Source organism: Emydura macquarii, unplaced genomic scaffold (genome assembly GCF_026122565.2).
Source record: "Emydura macquarii macquarii isolate MOO-44397 ecotype Brisbane River unplaced genomic scaffold, CSIRO-AGI_Emac_v2 contig_3345, whole genome shotgun sequence".
In the NCBI taxonomy this organism is placed as follows: domain Eukaryota; kingdom Metazoa; phylum Chordata; order Testudines; family Chelidae; genus Emydura; species Emydura macquarii.
This window is the reverse complement of record NW_027133482.1, coordinates 893,052-905,328: the sequence shown is the minus strand read 5'-3', so window position 1 is coordinate 905,328 and position 12,277 is coordinate 893,052. Positions and strand designations below refer to the sequence as shown.

Sequence of the window (12,277 nt, the reverse complement as noted above, 5' to 3'; positions counted from 1 at the left end):
GCTGCAGTGGCGCAATTGTAGCGTTTTAAGTGTAGACCTGCCCTTAGTTTGTTTTATAATTATAAAAATGCCTGCTCTGAACTTGTGTGACTGAAGTGGGGAATCAATCAGAGAAATGTTGTGGATTGAAGGCATAATAAAATACCGTATCCGAGACATAACTACATTTGCTATCTCTGCTTGATCTTTGCCTTTTCTTTATATTTTAATGTTTAATTAAAATCTTTTATTTTTAAAGATTGCAGAAAGTGAAATGGGTTGGTCTTTTCAAAATAAACAAAACAGCGTAAGTGGTGAAAAAGTAAATTGGACTGTTCTGGATTATTCTAAATTATCTAAAGTATAACACAGTTTCTTTTTTTACCAAGTTATTACTTTAATCTGATAGTGTCCCTTTAGAGTAAAAATTATGGCCTGATCCTGTACTGACTTAAGTATATACTAAGCTGTAAGCATATTAGTAGGTCCCTTGATTTCAGTGGGCTTGCTTGAGTTGTTAAAGATAATCATGTGCATACATTTTTGCATGATTGGAGTCTTAATCTATAAAGGCCTGGGGTGGCCCAGTGGGGCATCAGTATTATTAAACTACAAATTTGTAAGAACCTAGTGGATAATAAGGTGATATCCTGAGATCCCGTCCAGCCCTAATCTTCTATGATTCTCTAATAAGCAATAGCTAACATGGATTTGTCAAGAACAAATCATGCCAAATCAAGCTAGTTTTCTTCTTTGACAAGGTAACCAATCTAGTGGATAGAAGGGAAGCAGAAGACATGATATATCTGGACTTTATTAAGGCTTTTGACACAGTCCCAAATGACATTCTCATGAGCAAACTAGAGTAATATAAGATGGTTGAAAGACAATGCTCAAAGACTTATTGTCAATGGTTCACTGTTGAACTGAGAGGACATATCAGGTGTAGTCCTGCAAGAGTCCATCTTGGGCCCAGTACTATTCAGTATTTTCAGTGACTTGGATGATGGAGTGGAGAGTATGCTTATAAAATATGCAGATGACATCAAGGTGGGAGGGGTTGCAAATGGGAGATAACTGGCTAGGCAGCAGTGCTGCAAAAAAGGACCTGAGTCCAATTTGTCCACATCTTTCTTAAAGTGTAGCACCTGGAACTGGACATAATATTCCAGTTGAGCACTCCCGCCAAGCGCTGAATACAGAAGAATAACTGCCTCCCATCTCTTACATCTGATACTCCCATAAATATATCCCAGAATTATATATATATATATATATATATATATATATATATATATATATATATATATATTTTTGCAACTGTATCACATCTTTGGTTCATAGTCTATTTCTGATCCACTATAACCCCCAGATCCTCTTCTGCAGTACTACTGCCCAGCTATTTGTTCCCTATTTTGTACTTGTGCATTTAATGTTTCTTTCCACAGTGTACTACTTTGCACTTTTTAATGAATTGCATCTTGTTGATTTCAGAGCAATTCTCTAATTTGTTGAAGTCACTTTGAATTTGAATCCTGTCCTCCAGACTGCTCACAACCTCTCCTAGTTGGTGTCATCCATAAATGTTATAAGCATACTCTCCACTGCATTATCCAAGTCATTAATGAAAATATTGAGTAGTACCAAACCCAGGTCTGACCTCTGCAGGATGCCACTCCCAGTTTGACAGTGATCCATTGATAACTACTCTCAGGGCAGGTCTACACTACCGCCTGTAACTTCCGTTGCTCAGGGGTGTGAAAAAGCCACATCCCTGAGCGACGCAAGTTACAGTAACCTAAGTGCTGTCCACACCAGTGCCATCTCAGTGGGAGACGCTCCCGTTGACATAGTTTCTGTCTCTCATGGGGGGTGGAGTAACTATGCCAACGTATGCTCTCCTGTCAGCATACAGGGTCTTCACCAAACACGCTACAGCGGCATAGCGATTCTCGAGTAGACTAGCCCTGAGTATGATCTTTCAATCAGTTATATACCCACCTTTCATCAAGACCACACTTCCCGAGTTTGCTTATGAGAATGTCATGTGGGACTGTGTCAAACACCATACTAAACCCAAGATATATCACGAACACTGCTTTCCCCATCACTAGGCTAGTATTGTTAAAGAAGGTAATCAGGCTGGTCCGTGGGGGGGTAGAATGGGGTATTTGGGGAATGGTGGTTCACAGTCCACAGGGGCACTAGGATGGGGTATTTGGAGAACGGTGGTGCAGAGACATGGGAGATAGCGGTGTAGAGGCCATGGGGTGGGGTAGGTGATGTAGGAGTCAGGGGGGCTGGGAAGGGATATCTGTGGGGGATGGTGGTATAGGGCGGGAGGAGCTGAGACAGGGTATCAGGGGCTGGGACTGGGGGCAATGGTGGTTTGGGGGCAAGGGTACTGGGAAATGTAGGGCCAGGGGAATGGGACTGGATACTGGTGGTGTAGGGCCTGCGGGGAAGGGGGCAGGGCTGCGGTATTGGGGAGGGTGGCATGGAGGCCGAGGGGGCTGGGCCGGGGTATTGGGGGGGCCAGGTACCAGCGGGGTGACTGGGCTGGGTTACAGTGGGGCTATAGGGGCTGTGGGAGATGAGGACGGGGTACTGGGGTGATGGTGGCGCAGGGACCGGGCTAAGCCGGGGCCGGGCTGGGGCGGGGCCAGGCCGTGGTACCGCTGGGGAAGGGGCCGGGCCGGGCCGGGTACCGGCGGTGCCGCTCCAGCTCCGTGCCCGGGGGGGATGTCTCAGCCCTGCTGCGGGCTGTGTCGGCGCCGGCCTCCAGCTCCGCTCCCCCGCGCAGCGCTGCGGCCTGAGGCAGGGCCCGGCCCCGGCCCCGGCCCCGAGCGGGCTCCGCGCCAGGCTGCCCGGCCGGGGCCGCGGGGGGCGGAGGGCCCCGAGGCGGAGCCGGGGCGGGCCGAGCGGGGACGGGGAGGAGGCTGCGGAACAGGCCGCCGCCGGTCGTGGCCGCGCCTCTCAGTGCAGCAGGCGGGCGAGCAGCGAGCGGCAGAGCGCCGAGCGCCGAGCCGAGCTGGACAGGCTGCAGGAGCCCTTCCCCGCCGGCCCCCGCACAGCCAGGTACCGCCCGGCCCGGCCCGGCCCGGCCCGCCCCGCGGGGGGCAGCCCCCCGCACCGCCCCGCCAGCCCCGGGGCTCCTCGGGGGGCAGCCTAGCACCCTCCTCTCCCTCGGAGCAAGCTCAGACCCCCGCCCCCCAGTCCCGCTTGGGAGGGAGGAAATTGGGGTGACCCGTCCTGTAACCCCCCAGTCTCCCCTAGAAGACCACAGACCCCCCCCCCTCGCCCCGCTCTGCTGGGAGGGGAGGTTGGGATTCTAGTACACCCCCCTCTTCCCTGGAGGAGCACAAACCCCTTTGCCCCCCCAGAAGGGCTCATCTCCCCCCATAGCGTGTCTTCTCGGTATAGGATGATTGCATCTGGCTTTTGGGGTGTGCTGATCCCCATTCTGCACCCCCCCCTTCCTCAAGGAGAGCGCATTCCCTGTCCCCGCTGGACACCGAGGGTCTGTCATTCCCTCAGCTGCCCCAGGAATTGGGGGGAGAGGGGCTTTCACCCTGAGGACCCACACCCACATGAAACAGCTGTTGTGGATAGGGTGACCAGATAGCAAGTGTGAAAAATTGGGATGGGGGTGGAGGGTGATAGGCACCTGTATAAGACAAAGCCTCCAATATCGGGACAGTTTCTATAAAATTAGGACATCTGGGCACCCTACTTGTAGATGTTATTCCTCCCCCCGGCCCCCCCTCTTCAGATCCTGCTTTGGTGGTGGTTGTTTCATACTCTTCTTGTGTCAGAGTCAGACTCCTGCCATGCAAAGGCTGTGTGGTTCGTGCTGGTTCAGGCTCCTTTCTTGACCTCTTTTTGGTCTTCTGTTGTTGTTGATGTTGCAAATTGATGGATGCAAAAGCAGTGAATCCTGAAACAAAGCCGGTTCCTTTCCCCCAATGATGTTGCTACACAGGATTTTGACACTGAGTACAGCTGCGTCTCACTGCAGTTTGAGATGTGCTCCACTTAGATAATGCACAGTAAACTGTGTGTGTTTGTGCATGCACACTCCAAAACATAGAATATATCAGAACCGTCAGAACAATGTGTGTGTGTTTTTTTTGTTGTGTGCATATTTCTCAATAGAGAGGTAATGAGAAATCTGTGGAATATCCAGTCAATAGCACAAAGCCAGCTTTACAAAATTGTCTTGGAAATTTACCAGGCACCTTCCGAAAATTCCCAACTCTTCTGATCTTAACCTTGACACTGCTAAGGAAACAGCTAATTCTATTTTGACTCATATGTTTTTGAAAAAAATTGCTCCAGGCAAGTAGAATTGTGCCGGGTGGGAGTAAGACAATTATTAATGGCTTCAACCTTATATATATGTCATATCGTAAAGTGGATATGTGTGTTCAGTTATATATCTGTGTGTGAGCATATTTATAGTTAGGAGTTTTTCTGTAATAACATGAGAATTAAGGTCAAATAGTAAATGTCACCAAAACTTCGAGATTATTGATGTAAATTACAGTCTGCAAATGTTTCAAGTTTGCATTAGGTGTTTCTTGTTTGTACATGGGCATTATAATACTGTGGTATTGGCACTAGTTTCTGATCTCATGTACTCAAGTAATATAATTGGCGTCAGTGGAGTTGCTCCAGATTTACATTGGTGCAACTGAAGATCAGAATTTAGTTCCAAAGCTGTAGTATGATAATAATACCACAGTGTCATTGTAAAACACCTTATGTAAATTACTGGCTATAAAACCTTTGTATTTACATCAGTAATCTCAGGATTATGGTGACAGCATGAGAATAAAGATCAAGTAGTATCAACAGAAACATCTTAATAAATAATTGTTCTCCTGTATATGATACAATTACACACACACAAAAAATGCGTTTTGCGTATGTATAAAATTACACACACCCAGTTTATGATCTGACACAAAGACAAGGTTGAGGCCAAAACTCTGTTCTTACCTCACCCTGTTGATGCAAGCTTTACTTAATATACAAGATATAGTATACTGTTCTGAGAGTACCCTGACTGGTTGAATTAAGGACATGGTGTCAGCCTCGGGTCATTGCAGTATATTGTGTAAGAACTGTGTGTGTTTTGAGTCTCTACAAACTCCGTTTATTGACATGCTGATAATATGTAGCATTTTTATAGCCCCTTTCCTTCTTGAAGTGTTAACCAAACAGTCATTAATTCTTTACAGAACCCTTAGGAGTTGGTGAACAGTTGTCCCCATTTAATACTTGGGACATTGAGACTTGGAGTTTGATGTGCTCAAGGCCACAGATGGAGTCAGGATCATAATTGGAGATTAGAGCCTTCCTTCAGTCGTTAGCCCATTAGACCATGTCTCTTTACTGAAAACAGTCTGATATTGCCAGTCCTGGGCAGGCCTCTCATTGTTCAACTTGAATCTTAATTTTTTTTTTTTTAAATATCTGTAGTGCTGAAGGAAGGCAAAGCACTTTAACAAGTTAATTACATTACCACTGAAATGCAGCCCCACTGAAGTGGAGGATAGCAATCAACTTGCACACAGTGTTGTCTGGGGTGCGGAAACTGGGGGTGAAATAGTTTGAACAGTTTCATGGGTTCTCTAATTGTCCACATTTATCAGATAGAACATCTGCTTTTTATGGGTTCATTTGCAGGACCATCTGCTTTAAATTACATGCGTGGAGCTAACATCCACCTCAGCCCGAACCAGCCTTAACATTTAGGGTTTGGCCTTGGAGATCACTTTTTGTGAGTCCTACAATGTAATGGATTCCTGTCCACCGCTATGTACCGGGATGGCCTAGGAGAGGGCTAGCAAGGTGACTCTTGGGTATGTGTGCTCTTGAGTTGGTGGCATAACTTCCAGTGTGGGAGTATGTATATACATTAGCTTTGATATAGCTAGCGTGCTAAAAAATAGAAGTGTAGCTGCAGTTGTGCAGGCAGTGGGTTGGGCTAACTGTCTGAGATAGTACCTAGGGTCTCGGGCAGGGCTGTACTCGGGCAGCAAGCCCATTTTGCTGCCTGCACTGTAGCAACCACTTCCATTTTTTGCCCATTTTTAGCGAGATCAAAACTAGTGCGCTACGTCTATCCCTTCAGCTCAAGTGGAGACGTATCCTTTGGCACACATAACTGACTCATTTTATACTAAGAGTGGTTTGTCCATCCCTGTTGCAGAAAAGAGTCTTTCCAAGGAAAATGACTAGGATTATTTTTTTAAATGAAAGCTGAGTTTCTTCTTTAAATTTCATATCAGGGAGTGGGAGGGACGTAAGTGTTGACCTCTGAAGGTTGAAGCAGTGAGGCAACCCCCAGGAACTTAATTTATATGAGTACATATTATATATGTATCAAAAGAAATATAAATAAAAAAATGCCTATCCAATGCTCTGGGTGACTTTGACAAATACTAAAGATAGACTCTACCACATCCACAGATCTGGCAGCCTCTGTGATCGCCATTAACCAACCAGAAAACTAATAAATGTAGAAATAACCTTACCTATGGCCACAACCATCACTCCTCATCATGCTTTCCCTCCCTTAAAAGGAATGAAAATATCTTGAAATATTGGTTTCCAGGAGTCCAGGTGTTCCATACCTTGGAGTAGGGGGCATATTTGACTATGAATAGTGAAAGGTGTACTCTCACAGTGGTCACCATGGAAAGTCTTTGCAATTGCCACTTGCAAGTAGCTAACATTACTATGGTATTTCCTGTAACAAATGCCAGGAATACTGTGGGTGGTAATGTGAACTATTTGCAACATAAGATATTGATGGCAACTACTGGTGGAGCCAAAGCCCCACGTACTCCACAATAAACTAGGCTTAAATTTGCAACTAGGTGTTTGTGTTCTGTGTTACAGCAGCACCTTCATTTAAAGTGAGGTTCTACTCTGAAAAGTAGAGGGTTCTGTGTTTCTGTCGTGGTAACTTCTTTTTAGCTGTGCTCTGTATACATGTAAAAACACGTTGGGGTGTGTGTGTGGGGTTCCCTCTCCTCGCCCTCCCTGCTCTTAAAAAAAACAACAACAAAAAACCCCCACCACCTGCCAGCTTTGCAAACAGCCTGCGCTCTGTTTGTGCATCATACCTATAATAAAAGTTCTGCAGGTTGAATTAGCTCCTCATTGACAAAAGTGCAACCCGGTTTTCTTCAACTGGAATCGGCACCAATATCTTGTTGAATAAGCTGGTGTCCTTTTGTTTTAACATAGTCATTTTTAAATAAAAAAGGAGGGTCTTGAATGAATTTAGTATCAATGGCCTCGATTGTTTGTTAGATATTAAATTTGTTTTTATTTTGCGTTTCCCCTACACTTTCAGTTCTTGATGTGCCACAGATTTTTGTGTTGACAACCTATAAACCACATCTGTCAAGGGAGATGCTGCAGGGAGTGGTCTGGCAGCTGGGTAGGAGACGTTTGGGGATTTTGACACCTGGGGAGATGTGGGATGCAGTTTGGATTGTGAGGTAAGAACATTAGCTGGATATCTCTGATCAAATGATCAGTAGCAAAATACTTAAATGTTGACTCGAAATTATCTTCTGGTTTCGCCACTCAGCTGAATGGGGTAGTACATTGCTCTCTAGAGCCATTGTTTAAGGTTTTCTGCTGATCCGAGGAAGACAACACTGCATTAGTTTATGCTGTATTTATGTTTTCAAGGTTACCTTCGGAATCCTGAAGACTAGAAACCTACGCTTAGATTGTGAAGCACTGCTTTGCAGGAAGAGAGATTCTGCAGTCACAGAACTGTGGAATATACAGGACCTTGATTATAGAACATTCCCTCTTCAAAGATAGTTTCCACATCATGCCTTTAAGATAAATATTATCTCCATTTTGCAGATAGGGAAACTAAGGCAGAGAGGTGAAGGCTACATAGCAAATGAGTAGTAGAACTGGCGTTAGAGTTTATGGGCCAAATCCTCAGCTACTGTAAATCCGTATAGCTGCATTGACTTCAGAAGAGCTACACTGATTAGGAGGATCTGACCTTAGGAATTCATAGTTCAGCTGCATTAAATTTCTGATCAGTTTTAAAGAAAAAAAGCTTTTTTTAAAAAAAAGCAAGTGTACTTTGTTGGCATCCTGTACCAATTTCATTTAAATCTGCCTTTCCTTTTCAAAATTTAAAAGATAAAGGGGTGTGAAAGGAGATGAACTACCTGAAACAGAAAAATATTTGTATTCTCCCAGTTGATATAACTGCAGAATTGACAAACAGTGGTAGATCTCTTCCAAAGAACTCATAATGTTTGTTCTGTTCTTCATGGTTCATTATTTTGCTGTGAAGGGCATATTTGTTTAAGATGTTACTCCATAATTAGCTAAATTTAATTCACCAAAGTATATTATTGACCTGTTTAGAATTACACTATGTTTTCATGCCATGAAGAAAAGAATAGGTTATATTTTTAGGTTTGATTCAACACTGAAGTGCAATAAACATGTAGTTCACTAATGCAGAAGTAGTCAGTTTCAGTGACTTAGTAGCTGTGGTGTCAAGAGAATAGTCTGTGCTGCCTCAGCAGAGAGCAGGAAGCATTACGGTCCTACTCTACCCCAATCCAACTCTCCTGTACATAGGGAGTACTTCCCCCATCCTCAGGAACTTTTTGCTCTGAGAAGACTTTTTGTCTCTGTCATTTCTAGTTTATTTGATCCTTCAAAAAGCATTTGACAAAGTTGCTTATAAGAAGCAATTTGAAACTAAGTCATGGAGTGAGAGGCAAAGCGCAATCCTGGAGAAGAAACAGACTGAGGCAGAACACAAATTACGGCTAACCGGTAAACTTTCAATATGGCAGAATGTTAAGGACAATGGTTAATATACCAGCGATCTGAAGGAAAGAGATCGTAATAAGCTATACTTCTGGTAACTGATTGGGGAGTTGGTTGTGCACTGTCTTAGAGTCTAGGGCACAGCCCTCCAGCTGTGCCGTTCAAGGCATCAACCCCCTTGCAGGGGGGAGGTTACAGTACTCCAAACAAAAAGTCAGTATGCTTCCTTTGTCCACAAAAAGCAGAGTCCTATGCTTTTGGAAGGCCAAAGAAGGAGGAAATAGAAAAGTACTAGCCCTTCTCCTTTCTGAGAAGGCCTGGGCATCCAAGGCTCTGAAGCCATTTCCCCAGTAAGCAACACCTGATTGCTAGGGAGCTCTGAGATGCAGTCGTGTTGCTTCAGAATGCTACCTGCACTGAGCAGGAATCCTTTCTTTTAAGGACCCAGACATCTCCAGGCTTGACAAGTCTCACAAGTGGGTTGGCTTGGGGCCGATTGTGACCAGGAGCGCCCTTGAACCCTTTCCTGAGTTGGGTGGGGATCTGCCCCACAACAGCGATGTAGGCGAAAATTTGTAGATGGTGCAGAATTATTCAGTTTACTGAAGACTGTGAGGAACTTCAAATGTTGCTAACAAAGCTAGGTCAACAAGCTGCATGATGGCAGATGAAATTCAGTGTTGACAAATGGAAGGTAATAAACATTGTAAAGGCCGAATTGAATTACTCCTACATCTTACCAGTTTCTAAACTAACTGTAACTACTCAGGACAAAGATACATTTATCACTGGGAATAGCTCAAAGTAAAACCTCTGCTGCTTACACAGTGGCAATCAAAAAAGCAACCAAAATGGTGTGATGCATAAGGAATAGCACAGAAAATAACACTGAAAATACAATGTTGTTGTACCCATGTTGGTTCCAGGATATTAGTCCTGGTCTATGCTACAGAATTACTGTGGTATAACGACATCGAACAGTGGTGTGAATAATCCACAACCCTGAGCGATGTAGTTATGCCGACCTAAGCACTGGTGTGGACAGTGCTGTGTCAATGGGATTGCTTTTCTCACCAACCTAGCTACCGACTCTCGTGGAGGTGGAGTTATTAAGCTGACGGGAGATGTCTTTTCCATCGGCTTGGAGTGTCTTCACCAGAAGTTCTTGAGTGATGCAGCTGCAAGTTTGTAGTGTAGATCTGCCCCTAGGGCCGGTTTATACTACAAAGTTAAGTCGACATAAGGCAGCTTACGTCGACCTAACTATGTAAGCGTACACACTACAGTGTTCCTGAGCAGCGTTCTGCTCAGCCGACCTAGTAAATCCAGTTCGATGAGAGGCGTAAGACTTACATCGACATAGTCAGGTGACATGGTGTCTCTACAGACACTGTGTTATTTGCCTGGCCTGTTGGCCATCAGGTTGACTGACAGCCAGAGCCTGGAAATTGACAAGAATGTCAGTTTCACTGCTGGAGGGGTTCCTATTTTGAAATTGAGTGGGGGCCTGGGGAGTTCTAGCTGTAAGCCCCAGCAGTGCTGACAGCTGGAGCCTTGCTGCCTGGCACTGAGAGCCGGGCTGTGGCTCCCTGCAGAACTGCGACCTGGAGCCTGTCTGCAGCTTGGCCTCTCAGCTCCCCGCTCCTTGTGAGGATGCGCACCACCAGCAGAAAGAAGGTAGTGTGGACATGAAAAACCGCAGTGGTTACTGTGGCGGCTGTAAGTCGACTTACATAGGCTGACTTAATCGTGTAGTGTAGACGTGGCCTTAGAGAGACAAGGTGGGTGAGGTAATATCTTTTATTGGACCAATGTCTGTTGGTGAAAGAGAGAAACTTTCAAGCTCTTCTTCAGGTCTGGGGAAGATACTAAGAGTGTCTGGGCTCAATACAAAGGGGAACAGATCTTTTGGCGTAAGTAGTTAACACATATTGTAAGAGACCATTCACGGTGAAGGGGTCCATTAACACCTGTGCAGTCAAAGGACAAATGGGGAGTTAGTGGATTACAGAAGGCTGTAATAAACCATATATCCAGTGTCTCTATTCAGTCCATGATTTTTAGTGTCTAGCAAGGTGGTGAATTTAAGCTCCCAGGCTCATCTTTTGAAAGCGTTTTGCAGGTTTTCTTTGAGGACGAGGACTGAGAGGTCAGATATGGAGTTACTGCTTTGTGGTGTTTTTATCTTGATTAATTTTTCTGTGCTAGTTCATTTGAGAGTGTAGTGATTGTGTTATTTCACCTGCATAGGTGTTATCGGGGCATTTAGTCTGTTGGATCACATGGGTTGTGATAGGCACATGTAGGACCCTTGAATCCCGAAAGCTTCCTCATAGATTCCCACTATAGCTTCAACAACCACCATCCATCCATCAAACTCTAGAACACTCAGAGGTCAGGATCACCTTGTTGGACACCACAATTATCATCAACAATCGAACCCTACTTACAAGAAACCCACGGATCACCACACTTGCCTTCACAGATGCAGTAACCACCCCAAACACACAAAGAAATCTGTTTTCCGCAGCCAGGCACTCAGTTACCACAGTATATGTTTTGAGGAGAAAGTCTGGGATACACACCTTAACACACTTAAAACTGCCTTCAGCAAACAAGGACACTTCACCAGAGAAGTAGATCGCATCATGGAACGGGCCACCCAAATATCCCAAATATCTAGGGAGAACTTGCATCAATACAGGAAAAACCCCACTCAGACCACACACTCCTACTTGTCACCTACCACTGCACACTGGAACTCAAACAATTAAAATCCGTACATGATGGGGAGCACATCCTGAAATAAATCCCTCTTGACTCCTCTGTTTTGACCTTCAAACAATCCCCCAGCTTTACCAAGCTCATTATCAGAAGCAAGCTCCCCACAGATCAGGACACAGCAACTCAAAGCGGCAGCAGACCGTACCCTAATAACAGATGCAAAACCCGCAGACATATCTCCACTGTTGTGTTGATCAATACCCTCCACAACCCACCTTTCAAGATCCATAGGTCCCACAACACCCTCAAAAGATGAGCCTGGGAGTTTAAATTAATTACTTTGATAGACTTAGGCTATCTACACTACAGAGTTTTGTCGACAAAACAGTGGAGATGTATACAAAGAAATGCTTCTCCCACTGATATAACCCCCCTGAGTATGCTGACAAAATAAAACCACCTCCGTGAGCGGCATAGAGCTTTTTGCGACATATTTAGAGCGACACAGTGTCTGTGTAGACACCGCGCTTGGTTATGTCACCCTAATTGGGCTCCAGGAGGTGTCCCACAATGCCCATCATGACTGCTCTGGTCAGCAGTTTGAACTCTGCTGTCCTGAAGGTGCACAAGTATGCTCCCCGTCCCTGTTTAAAGTCCCGGGAATGTTTGATTTTCCTTTTCCTGTTTGCTCGGCGAGTACAGTTCACACGGCATCTTCCCAGCTGACTGCCAGATGTATGCA

General features: G+C 45.1%; 1 protein-coding gene across 1 annotated transcript in view; it reads left to right on the top strand.

The window, feature by feature from the left end:
* Positions 1-2,865: 2,865 nt before the first annotated feature.
* SMOX (spermine oxidase) overlaps positions 2,866-12,277 on the top strand; it is a 69,179-nt gene continuing 59,767 nt past the window's right edge. Inside the window, exon 1 of the mRNA XM_067533593.1 lies at positions 2,866-3,057. The gene's annotated coding sequence lies outside the window, so the exon portion shown is untranslated. The remainder of the gene's footprint in view (positions 3,058-12,277) is intronic.